This window comes from Zingiber officinale, chromosome 10B (assembly GCF_018446385.1).
Source record: "Zingiber officinale cultivar Zhangliang chromosome 10B, Zo_v1.1, whole genome shotgun sequence".
NCBI classification, from domain to species: Eukaryota; Viridiplantae; Streptophyta; class Magnoliopsida; order Zingiberales; family Zingiberaceae; genus Zingiber; species Zingiber officinale.
Window position 1 is genome coordinate 9325332 of NC_056005.1, and position 12509 is coordinate 9337840.

The following is a 12509-nucleotide window of genomic DNA, read 5'->3' on the forward strand; positions in this document are numbered from 1 at the left end:
AAATGAATTGTCAGTAATTCAATTAATTAGTGGGTATCAGATATCTTAAACACAGGGAGATTAACACACTCTTGATAAGAAGGAGCCCATAATATAATTTGGGATTGGTGCGGTAGTACAATAATAACTCTATAGTGGAATGAGTTATTATTGATGAACTTGAGTTGTGTGTTCGAGGTGAACACGGGATACTCGAGCTCGTCGGGAGGCCAAAACCAATTTCTCCTCTAGGTCCTTGTCATAGCCTCATTAATGCCTCATATCCACTCATGAAAAGCCCATCTTGGTTTCTAAGAGGGGGTCGGCCCATGGCTTGGTGACCAAGCCATGGGGTCGACCACTTCCTTCTCAAAGGGGTCGGCCTCTTGCTTGGTGCCCAAGCAAGAAGGGGGTCGGCCACGTAATTCAAAGTATGAGGAGTGTTTTGAATTTTTTAAAATCTTCTCTTTGTAGATATTTACAAGTTTTAAAAGAGATATTTTAAAATTATAAAATTTTCCTTATTTGAATTAGGGCACATGGTTTAAAAGAAAGTTTTAAAAGTTTTAAAACTTTCCTTTTTAACCATCCACATGATTTTTAAAAATAGAGTTTTAAATTTAAAACTTTTTTTTGTAACCATGTTAAAAAAGGAAATTTTAAATGAGAAGTTTTAAATCTTAAAACTTGTTTTAAAATTTTCCTTTTTTAAAAAACATCCACATTAGGAAATTAAAAGAGAACTTGTAAAATTTTAGAACTTTCCTTCTTTGCTTATAAAATTTTTACAAGATATATATTTTTCTTCTTTTAAGGGTCGGTCACCCTTGCTTGGTGCCCAAGCAAGGGGCCGACCATTCAATCAATTAAGAGGAGAAAAAGGAATTAAAAAGGAGGAAAGGAAAACAAGAGAAAGATTTTAATTTTTTGTAAAATTCTTTCCTTATTTACCTTAGGCAAGTATTATAAAAGAAGGGGAGGAGATGCCTCATGATGTATTAATTCTTATTCTCTTGCTTGTGCTTTCTCTTGTGGCCAACCCTCTCCCTTTTCCTTTCCCCTTGCTCTCTTTTGTTCCTTGGTGGTGGTTGTGGCCGAAACTTAGAAAAGGAGGAGGAGCTTTTAGGTGGTGTTCATCTTGAAGGTTCGTCGCCCACACAACATCCAAGAGGAGGCAAGGAATACGGCAAGAGATCAAGAGGTCATTGCATACAAAGAAAGGTATAACTAGTAATTATTTTCCGCATTATGCTAGTTTTTCTTTGTATGAATTCCAAACACAAGAGGCATATGATTTTAGAGTTTCGAATTTGTGATTCGAGTTTGTGTTTTTTTTGTTTTTAGAATTTGTGATTCGATTGTTCTTTTTGGTTAAACCTAGAGTTATATAAGGAAATTAAATATTAGATTTCTTTAAAAGGTTTTGTCTAGACAGTGATAATTGAGATGGAGTGTTTTATTTATCACCGCAGATTCGGCATGAGCCTGAGCCAGAAAAGTAAAGTGTTTAAGAAGAGTAAAAGAAGTTTTGTTACATGAATAAGTGAAGTGCAACTGGACATACAACTCTGAGAACCTCTCTATCCGGTCGAGTACAGATAGGTCCTCCATTTGCTCAATGCTTTCATCCCAATAGGTAGTCAGTTGCCCTCTCATGAAAAGGCAGCTAGTGGGAGCGTCCTATTGTCGCAGTAGCTCTGACTCAGAGGGTTTGGTGGAATAATAGTGGTGATAGGATGAGCTCGGCGGCTGCGGAGATGATGTTGTCGGTTCGGGAGGATTATGAGGGGCCGAGTGAGATGGCCTCAGTCGTGATTCATCGGGCGGGGGTGTAGTTGAGGGGCCTGCCATGTCGCCAGGGACTCGCGAAGGAACATTGACAGCCCGAGAAGAAGAAGTAGGTCAAGAGGAAGTGGGAATTTGTTCCTGAGCCTGAGAACGCGTGGAAGGAGGATCCGTGGTCGCCCCAGGACTGGGGGTGGGCACATGGGTCTCTTAGGCGTGCCGGCCTGGAGGGACCGGTTCATCGGACGAACCAGTATCATCCAAGTTTGGATCAACATACCTTCGATGAAGTCTGTGAGCCAATGGCGGGTCATCTGAATTCGACTCTTCAGAGGAAGGTCGAGGTCGTCGAACCAAAGTGGGCGTTGCAGGTCTAGATAGACGCACCTGCCAGGATGCACGAGAAGCCGCTCGGAAGGAAGGACTGGCGGGGGTATGCCCCCTGACCTAGAGGGAGGTCGGGGGGTCTGTCTGATAGAAGGTTCAGGAGACATTCGGGAGGCAGACCTGGAAGTTGATTGAGGGATCGACTGAGGAATAGCGGTGATAGTTATTCCTAGCCGGGCAAGGGCAGCATGTGGAACAAGTCTCCTATCCAATATGATTCTACTTCTCCTCATTAGTTCCTGCTCGCTTAAGGGAAGGGACTGGACTTCTGAGACACGAAGCAGGGTGTTGGCTGCGCGGTTAAACCAGAGTTGCAGTCACCACTCACCACACCAAAAGTGAAGTAATGCAAGATTGAGTAAAACTTACCCAGGGAGCGAGGCAGCTCATAAGAAGAAATGCGGCTCAGCCTAAAGAAGGAGAACACGTCCTCATATAGCAGCCTTGTCAAATCCAGCCGCCAGCATCTCAACTGAGCCAGAGCATCGATGAAGAGGGGGTCAGTATTAAAATCCCCCACGTAAGGCATTACGGGGAGGATTCGCTGCCAACGAGTAGGCCACTCCACAGCGGAAGAAAACTTGAGGAAAAAAATACTTATCCTTCCAAGACGGATCAGAGGAGGGAATAGGACAAAAGAAAGTAGTCCTAGTGCGGGCCTAGAAGCAGAATAAACCTTCATTGTGCTAACGGGGAGTGAAGAAATTATGGAGCAGGCGGGCAGACCAGGAAAGTTCACAAACCTCGCATAAAATTACGAAGTCACACAGAATCTTTATCGAGTTGGGAGTCAACTGGCCTAGAGAAATTTTGAAATAACGGCTTACGTCGAAAAACAAAGGATGAATGGGAAAACGAAGCCCTGCCACGAACTGTTCCTTATAGAATGTGGCGTAGCTTGCCGGAGGAGAAGAAGCTTGTTGCAGTGTGTTGGGAATAATTATATGCATATCCCTGGAGATTTCATAGGTGAATCGAAGATCATCCAAATCCATAACATCAAAAGTAGAAACTCCAGGGGGGTATATAATATTAGGAAAGGTCATAGGCAGGACTTAAGCGGTAGTCAGGAACAAGAGGATGAGGCAGAAGGCGGAGGGCACAAGGAATCAAGGAGCCGAAGAAAGCAAGGAAGCGAGAGCAAAAAGAAGAAGCAAATAAAAAAGTTCCATGAAGAAGCAGCGACGACCTATTTATAGCCGATATCCACAAGGGCAGAAGGGTCAAACCATCATCCAACAACTCATAATAAAAGCAGTTTCGAATATTCACGCAAAAAGGAGTCGCACGATCGTCACAGAAAACGAAGCGAAAAAAGATGGGCGTAAAATAGTAAATGGCGCGAAATACGAGGGTCATCATGAGTTACCTCGAGAAAGAACGGTACTGTAGCACGAAGTGTGGGGGGGTTCTCAGACAGTGTTTCACCTTTGCTAAGTTTAAGGGGTGAACCCCGCTCGGGAGCCAACTTGGGACATTGAGCGAACAGAGTTCCAGGGCAGGGGCACTAGTCAACGTCATCAAACTCAAAACAAATCCCAGGTCAGGGAGCAAACATATTCCAGGACGGGGAGTACACATATTGCAGATTGGGGAGCAAACAGATATTTGGTCGGGGAATAAGCAAGCCAGGTCGGGGAATAAGAAACGGTTATCCAGATAGAAAGAATGTCCAAGAGATTTCTTGAGTCCAAATAATTGCGGATAACGGCAAATCGGGAGGTTTCGTAAAGACAAATGACTTCAAATAAAAAGCAAGTCCCAAATGTCATATATATATATATATATATATATATATATATATATATATATATATATATATATATATATATATATATATATATATATATATATATAAAGCTGGCACATCATGGTTTGGGATTCGTGGGATGTACATCACTGGGGGGAGTCACAGGGAGAGTTAAGAAGTCATCATCGGCCAGGAAAGAAGGAAAGGCTTCGTCTGGAACTTCTCGCAGTAAGCGTTCTCTATCCAAGAAGTCAGCAGAGGGGGCAGAGCGAAGAAGTCTTTGCTCAAACAGCTGACGCACTGCACCCACGCCCCCGTAGCAGAGCATCTGGTCAGCGAAGTCACCTATTTTCTTCTGGAAGAGCGGAGTCTTAACATAAGAAATTCGATAGGCTCTGAGGCGCTCATCTTCACCTAACCGGTACTCCACTAGCTCTACTTTTACTTTCTCTGTAGTTGCAAGAGCCAGTGCATTCTCCTGCTTTAAGGTGGAAGCCTCCGCCTGGGCTTTGAGAAGATCTGTCTGGAGAGATTTGATCGTGGCATGATCTCTATCCTGTTGAGCCTTAAGAGTCTTCTCCCGGTCAGCGCTGGCGGCCAGGTCCGCTCGAGCAACCTCCAGGTCTTTTTGTATACTCTTGTTGGATTCCTGGAGTGCCTTCAGATCTGCAGTAAGAGCGGCCAGCTTTGAATCCTTCTCTTTCAACTCGACCACCATCTGACGACGACGTTGCCCCTCCGAATTCAACTTGGAGTTGCTGGTCTGCAGGGCCGCTTGCAGCTCTTTTATCTTCTCGGTGGACTCCTGAGCCAGGTCCCGGGCAGACTGAGCAGACTCCCCGACTGCGTGTAGATAAGAGTCCAGAGGGTCAAACGGGTCGCGGGGAGTCAGCGGCAACTCCAATTCTCGGATGCGAGCCTTCAGTGACTCGATTTATCGGAGCAGGTCAACTGCAAAATGGGTCGAGCACAGGCCACTGGAGCAGGCCTATCTGGTAAAAAGAAGAAAATCATTAATAATGTCAGAATTAAGTCAAGAAAAGGAAAAACACACCGATATAATATGCTGGGAAGCTAGATCCAAACTTTCCCACCAAGAGCCGCCACAGAACTGCTCCTCCGTGGTTTCATGTGAGGAAGTAGTTGAAGGAGCGGTCAGGCCCTTCGCAACCTCCTCACCTACAGCCTTCAAAAGATGGCTGGGCGCTCGAGCTGAATCCTTTGAGTAGGCCCAGAACACAGCAGCCTCTACAAAATAAGAAGGAAATATCTCAGTTAGCGAAGACTAGCAGAAGGAAGAGCAACATCTTACCAAAAGGAGCTCCTATATCTGCAGGGACTGGGCTGAGTCCGAAAAAATACAAAAAACCTTCTCGCAGTATCACAGAGAGGAGAAGTTGGACTCCCTGTATTTTCTCGGAAGCGGAATGACAAATAGGCTGATGGGTATGTTCGCGCAACTCGAAGGGGGAGGGAAGGCTGGCACGCCAGTTGGTAGGCCAGGATACGACACGGGAAGTCTGATAAAGAAAAAATGAGATTTTCAACCCTTATTAGAGGAAGTTAGATTGGAGAAGAACTTACACCCAACCCGGGATTGCACCATGGATACACCGGGCTCAGAGCGTTTAAGAGAATAAAAATGATGGAAGAGTCGGGCGGTCAGAGTGATTTGGTATACTCGGCAAAAATAATATGCCACAAATAGTACGGATAGCATTATGCACAAATTGTGAAAGGGGAATACCAAAATATTGACTCAGAGAAGAGAAAAGGGGGTAAAGAGGAAAGAGCGGAGACCTCCCAAGAGTTGGTCCTTAAAGAAAGTTACGAAACCCTGGGGAGGGGAAGAAGGGTGCTTATTCGGTCGGGGAGCACGCAGTTCGTAACCATCAGGAAGGTGCAGGCTTTTTCGAATCTGAGCCAGATCGCTATCATCTAAGTCTGAAATGTAATACAAATACCAAGGTACCACGTTACCTTTAGCCATGATAGAATAGGGGGGAGGACGAGGACGAAGAGAAGAAACACTTGCAAGTGACAAACAGGGAAGAAGAACTTAAAAGACAGCGCTTAAGAGACAGAGCAAGAAGAAGCGACAGAGCCGAAAGCCAATAGCAAGGTGAGAAGGTGATGGCGGATGACCTTTAGGGTTTATAAAGAGAAGCCCCTAGGAAACATAGAAGGGGGGGGGGGGGGAGGCGCAGCAAGTTGAGTCGTCGGATCTAGGGTCGCGTGCTAAAAGGCTCTGATCAGCTACAGTGGTGGTATAGGTTCGTGGGACACGTGGCAGGCCCCTATGAAAGGTATTAATGATGGATGTGACAAGGAAATCATGAAAGGGGATTTTTGTACGGCGGCATTCCGGCGTGGGAAGGCAATGCCTCAAGAGGAAAGGCAGTCGTGCGGTTACCTCGGGAAAAGCAGGGTCATACGTCATGATTAGGAAATCACCTCGAGAAAGAGGAGGGAAAATAAAAAGACACCGGAATTTGCCACTTCTATAAAATTGAAAACAAATAAATAGCTGATCTAATTAAGTGTGCTTGAGATATTTGCAGGAAATATCACAAGTAACCTGCAACGGGCTAGAGCTACAACACAACCCCCGGGCAGGAATTTCGAGGACAACCTCCAGGCCGGGCTGCTACCATTAAACGATTCTTGAGCTAGCCCCTAAGAAGTTTCCCAACGACCGTCCAGGTCGATGTCCCAGACTCTCGCCCCAGTGCGAATTATAAGTGAATATGCTCTCACGCCCAACGACCGTCCAGGTCGGTGTCCCAGACTCTTGCCTCAGTGCGAATTATAAGTGAGCATGCTCTCACGCCCAACGACCGTCCAGATCAGGTCCCAGACTCTCGCCCCAGTGCGAGTTATAATTGAGCGTGCTCTCACGTCCAACGACCGTCCAAGTCGGTGTCCCAGACTCACGCCTCAGTGCGAGTTATAAGTGAGCATGCTCTCACGCCCAACGACTGTCCAGGTCGGTGTCCCAGACTCTCGGCCCAGTGCGAGTTATAAGTAAGCATGCTCTCACGCCCAACGACCGTCCAGGTCGGGTCCCAAACTCTCGCCTCAATGCGAGTTATAAGTGAGCATGCTCTCACGCCCAACAACCATCCAGGTCGGTGTCCCAGACTCTCACCTCAGTGTGAGTTATAAGTAAACATGCTCTCACGTCCAACGACCGTCCAGGTCGGTGTCCCAGACTCTCGCCCCAGTGCTAGTTATAACTGAGCATGCTCTCACGCCCAACGACAGTCCAGGTCGGGTCCCAGACTCTCACCCCAGTGCGAGTTATAAGTGAGCATGCTCTCATGCCCAACGATCATCCAGGTTGGTGTCCCAGACTCTCGCCTCAGTGAGAGTTATAAGTGAGCATGCTCTCACGCCCAACGACCGTCTAGGTCGAGTCCCAGACTCTCGCCCTAATGCGAGTTATAAGTGAGCATGCTCTCACGCCCAACGACCGTCCAGGTCGGGGTCTCAGACTCTCGCCCCAATGCCAGTTATAAGTGAGCATGCTCTCACGCCCAACGACCGTCCAGGTCGGTGTCCCAAACTCTCGCCTCAGTGCGAGTTATAAGTGAGCACGCTCTCACGCCCAACGACCGTCCAGGTCGGTGTCCCAGATTCTCGCCCCAGTGCAAGTTATAAGCGAGCATACTTTCACGCCCAACGACCGTCCAGGTCGGTGTCCCAGACTCTCACCTTAGTGCGAGTTATAAGTGAGCATGCTCTCACGCCCAACGACCGTCCGGTCGGGTCCCAGACTCTCGCCCGGTCACGAGTTATAAGTGAGTATGCTCTCACACCCCAGACTCTGGTCTCACTACTCACCCCAGTGCGAGTTATAAGTGAGCATGCTCTCACGCCCAACGACCATCCAGGTCGATGTCCCAGACTCTCACCCCAGTGTGAGTTATAAGTGAGCATGCTCTCTCGCCCAACGACCATCCAGGTCGATGTCCCAGACTCTCACCCCAGTGTGAGTTATAAGTGAGCATGCTCTCACGCCCAACGACCATCCAGGTCGGTGTCCCAGACTCTCGCCCCAGTGCGAGTTATAAGTGAGTCTGCTCTCACGATAAATAACTTTCTCGGTCAGTATCTCTTCCTTTCGCCTCAATATGAATTTGCACGGTATACTTTCATGCTCAACAGATCTACAGTCGTACTTCTATGGCCAATACGAAGGTACAAATAGGCAATTTCATGCAGATTACTGCTTTCCTGCCCTTTCCATTAAGAAAAGTAAGAAAAAGGTATGGTAAGTAGATTATCTTTTCTAAGTTTTCTTTTCTATAAAATTTCCTGGGGGTCGGTCTATGGAACATAGTGCTATAAGAAACAAGGAAATACAGACTCACAACCTTGAAGGTAAATGAAACAGGGAGTATTATTTAAACAAAGTTGAAGAACATTTTTCAATTCACATTATCATTACAAGATCCAGATCCCGAGGCTTGATCCCTCCTTGCCAGATGACCTTGAGCCTAAGCTAGTTCTTCCTTAATAAGTTTGATGGTGCTCTTCAGTTGGCCAATGGTTTCATCCTTTATTCGGTTTTCCTCTTCCAGGAGGGTCACAGTATCCTCGTGTTTCATCTTCAGGTAAATAATATAATGGACCTGACTCCGGAAGTCCGCATAAGCCTTAAGCTTGAGAGCTACCTCGGCCCGGGTTCTGGATTAGGCTGCCAGCCAGAGCTCTTCCATTTCCCTGTGGAGAGAGGTTTGAAGGTCCCGGCTTATCGTCATTTCAAGCAAGGCTTCTTCTTTCAGAGCAAGCTGGTGACGTAAAGAGGATAGCTCGTTTGGTTCCATGAGTGAGAGAGGGCTAACTTGAAGGAAAGAAGGTGGAAGTATATGTGACCCTTTTATAAGGAAGAAGAAGGTGAAGGGATTACCTCGAAACCTGAGATGACATCTGGGGAACCGTGTGGCATTTATGGGAAAGAGGCATGATCAGAAATTGAAGAATCAACACGCGTGTAATAAAATCTCGTTTATCTTTTATGGATGGTGATAAATGCTAAGTGGGATGTGGGGAAAAGGGGTCAAGAAATAATGAAACCTAGGTCAAGACAGGTAAGACTCAGACTGGGGTTTAGTCAATCGACTGGGGTCTAGTAAGTCAGACCAGAGCCTCCTTCGACTAGACTTGAGGGGGAGGCTTGTGATACGGTGCATGATTGTGGGGTCAGGGAGATGACTGTTAGAGTGTATACTAAAAGCCTAGCTTTTGGTATAAACATTTATCTAGAAATAAGAATCACATTGGTCAAATGTCTACATTTATGATAAATGTAGTTGTTCAATTAATTTATATTGTAGATAACATGGTGTGTGGTGTCACACACAGAGGATCATGTTATCAGTATCTTATAAATTATAAACAAGTAGCTCACGACCATAATGGAAAGGAACAAACCATTGGAAGGTCGTAGTGTAATTAGGTATTAGTTTATCTTGATAATTACACTAGTACACTCAGAGTGTATTGAGTAGGACCATTTGAGGTCGTTTCTTTTATACTGATTTTATAAAGAAACAAAGACCTCGGTTATTATGGAAGTGTGTGCTCTTAATCCTAATATAATAACAAGCACATATTTTTGATATTTATTTATTTAATTTATCAATTGGTGAGATTTAGTTCGATAAATCAATAAGCCCGATAAGTTGGGAAATGGTATCACTTATAGTGTGTGTTGTTGATTATAAAAGGAAACTGTGTCCTAGAGATACTAGGTTGATAATGTCCTCAAGAGGAGCTCATAAGGATTGTCATGTTAAACCCTGCAGGTGGACTTAGTCCGACATGATAATAAGGTTGAGTGGTACTACTCTTGGACTAAGATATTAATTAAATGAGTTGTCATTAACTCACTTAATTAGTGGACATTCGATATCTTAAACACAGGGAGACTAACACACTCATAATAAGAAGGAGCCCAAAAAAATGTAATTTGGGATTGGTGCGGTAGTTCAATAATAGTTCTCTAGTGGAATGAATTATTATTGATAAAATTAAGTTGTGTGTTCGGGGCGAACACGGGATGCTTAATTTTATCGGGAGACCAAAACCAATTCCTCCTCTCGGTCCCTATCGTAGCCTCTTATTTATAGAGTACTATACCCACCTATACCCACCTTCATACTCATGAGAAAGGGGTCGGCCAAGCTAGCTTGTGGTTCAAGCTAGGGTCGGCCAAGCCTTGGTTCATGGGTGGCCGGCCCTAGCTTGAACCCAAGCTTAGGTGGTCGGCCCCCATTAAATTAAAAATAATTTTAATTTTAATTTTTATTATGTGGAAGATATAATTTATTACAGAGAATTAAAATTAAAATATCTCTCTTTAAAAAGATTTACAAAAAGATTAAATGAAAGAGATTAGATCTCTTTCCTTATTTATAGATTGGAAAGATATTTTATTTTTTCTCTCTGAAAAATTATTCACATGTTGAAAGTTAAAATTATAGAAATTTCTTTTTATCAACCATGAAGGGATTTTAAAAGGAAATTTTATTTTTTAAAATTTCCAAAGACAAAAAAGGAAGTTTTAATTGTTGATTAAAATTATCCTATTTGCTCTACATAAGGTGGCCGGCCACATACAATTAATTAGGAAAATTTATTTAATTTTTTTTCTTAATTAATTGTTGTCAAGGAAAGTTAAGGAAATTTTATTATAAATAAATTTCCTTATTTGCCAAAGCCAAGGAATATAAAAGAAGGGGTAGGGGTGCCTTCATGGTGAATAACCTCTATTATTTTTCTCCCTCTTTTCCTTGGTGTGGTGGCCGGCCCTTCCCTTTCTCTCTTCTCCTCTTGTTGGCCGAAACCTATCTTCTTGGTGGAGCTTTTGTTTGTGGCTGAATCAAGGAAGGAGAAGAAGGAGAGAAAGCAAGTCTCATCTCTAGCATCCCTTGGAGCATTGGTGGTGGCCGAAATTATTCATCCTTGAAGAAAATTATTGTGGCCGGCCATCCTCTTCTTTTCTTCCTCTTTTGTGGTGGTCGAAACTTATCTATTGCTTGGAGTTCTTGTGGTGGCCGGATACTACTTGGAGAAGACGAAGAAGAAGGAGAGAAAGATTGTATCCCTTGGAGCTTGGTTGGTGTTTTGTTCTTCGTCCTTGGTGAAGCTTCTTTGTGTTGGCCGAACCTAGCTAGGAGAAGAAGAAGGTGCTTGGTGGTTTCTCATCTCGGAAGATCGTTACCCATACAACGTCTGAGGTTAGAAGAGGAATACGATAGAAGATCAAGAGGTTTTTCTACAAGGTATAACTAGTAATTTTTCTTTCCGCATCATACTAGTTATTTATGGAAATAATACCAAATACAAGAGGCTTACGATTCTAGAATTTCGAATATGTTTTTCGATGTTGTGTTCTTTTGTTTTTTCTTTTCCTTGTGATTTGATTGTTCTTTTCGGTTAACCTAAAGTTATTTTAGAAAATTAAATATTAGCTTTCTATAAAAGGTTTTGTCTAGTCAGTGGTGGTTGCTCCCATATCCAAGAAGGCCGTGTGCCTCGACACGTCAGTACTGGGAACCAATTATGGAAATTAATATTTAATGGAATTAATAACTTAAGGTGATTTGGGTCGAACGTGTTAAGTTCCACAGGAGATCCAAGTCAAAACCTAAAAGAACAAATAGATTAAGTTTTGGATCAAACGTGTTAAGTTCCGCAGGCGATCCAAAATTTAATTTAAAAGAACACATGGTAGCTAGGAAAAGGTTCAGACCTTTGTACAAAATTTTTGTACAGTGGAACCTCTAGGTTTTCCGAGTAGCAACCAACAGTATCGAGCTAGGGTTTTGCCTCTGTGTATTTGGTATTAGTTTAATTATGCACATGTCATACATAATTTAGGCAGGTTAATAGTAGGATGTGCTAACTTTGTGGATGCAGGATTCAACTATTATGGCTTATAGTTATTATGTGTGTGATTGGACCCTTGGACATGTCAAGGGCATTTTATTATGTGTGCATGATTGTATTATAAAATACAGCAGGAGCTGTATTTAGTTTTATTAGGATTTTATTTTTGATCTAGATACATGTACATTCCTTTTATGGAATATAGGATCAAAATTGTAAAATTCTATTTATGTCGCGGATCGAATCTTGCAAAGCGTGGAACCTTCTAAGGACCGAGGCGCAGTGGAACTAGGAGCAAGATGGATGTGACATACCCGATAGCGGTGGCCAAATATGGCGATAGCTTGGGATGACAACACGGAGGACAACTAGAGATAAAAGCCATAATAGTTGAAAATTAGATTTTCTATTTATTGCTTTTATATTGTCTGTGTGCATGTTGGTTTACATATTTAGTAGGCTAGCATAGTTAAAATTCCTCATTTATAAATAACTAAGTGGGAGAGGGATTTTTAAGTAAATCTCATGGTCTCCATTACTGGTTTGTAAGTGATGCAAACAAGCTTGCGCGTTGGCTCTGAGTACCTTCCTCCATAACGGATGAGCTTGTTTGTGGTTCACTAGAACAGACTTCCATTTTTTGATGACTATAGGAAGTTAATTAAGAGCGTGTGATCTTCCCCAACGGAAGGGGCATAATCTTATTAATGGA